Source organism: Orycteropus afer, unplaced genomic scaffold (assembly GCF_000298275.1).
Source record: "Orycteropus afer afer isolate SDZICR_OR568_19922 unplaced genomic scaffold, OryAfe1.0 scaffold06025, whole genome shotgun sequence".
In the NCBI taxonomy this organism is placed as follows: domain Eukaryota; kingdom Metazoa; phylum Chordata; class Mammalia; order Tubulidentata; family Orycteropodidae; genus Orycteropus; species Orycteropus afer.
The window spans coordinates 5,365-6,160 of record NW_006927612.1 but is presented as its reverse complement, the minus strand read 5'-3'; positions in this window follow the sequence as shown (position 1 = coordinate 6,160).

Genomic DNA, 796 nt, shown 5'->3' with positions numbered 1-796 from the left:
TCAAAGATCAGCTGACCGTAGGTTGGTGGATCTATTTCTGGGTTCTCAATTCTGTTCCACTTATCTATGTATCTGTCATTGTACCTATACCGGACTATTTTGACTACTGTGGCTGTGTAGTAGGTTTTGAGAACTGGAAGTGTGAGACCTCCGACTTTGTTGCTTTTCTTTGGTAGTGTTTTATCCAAGGTCTCTTCCCTTTCTATGTAAAATTAATTATTGTTTTTTCCATGTCTTTAAAGAGCGTTCATGGAATCTGGATTGAGATTGCATTGAATGTATGGAGTGCTTTAGGTAGTATTGACATTTTCACAGTGTTCAATCTTCCTATCCATGAGCACAGTATGTTTTTGCATTTATGTAGATCTCTTATAGCTTCTTGAAGTAGTGTTTTAGAGTTTTCTTTGTATAGGTCTTTTGTGTTCCTGGTAAGATTTATTCCCAAGTGTTTTATCTTTTTGGTAGCTATTGTAAATAGTGTTGATTTTCTTATTTCCTTTTCAGCAATCTCTTTGCAAGTGTAATTTTTGTATGTTGATCTTGTATCCTGCCATTATTCTAAATCTTTCAATAAGTTTCAATAGTTTTCTTGCTCAGTCTCTTGGGTTTTCTAGATATAGGGTTATATCATCTGCAAATAGGGCTAGTTTTACTTCTTCCTTACCAATTTGGGTGTCTTTGATTTCCCTTTCTTGCCTTATGGCTCTGGCAAGGGTTTCTAATACAATGTTGAAAAGAAGTGGAGATAGAGGGCATCCTTGTCTGGTTCCTGTTCATAAGAGAAATGGTTTCAGTC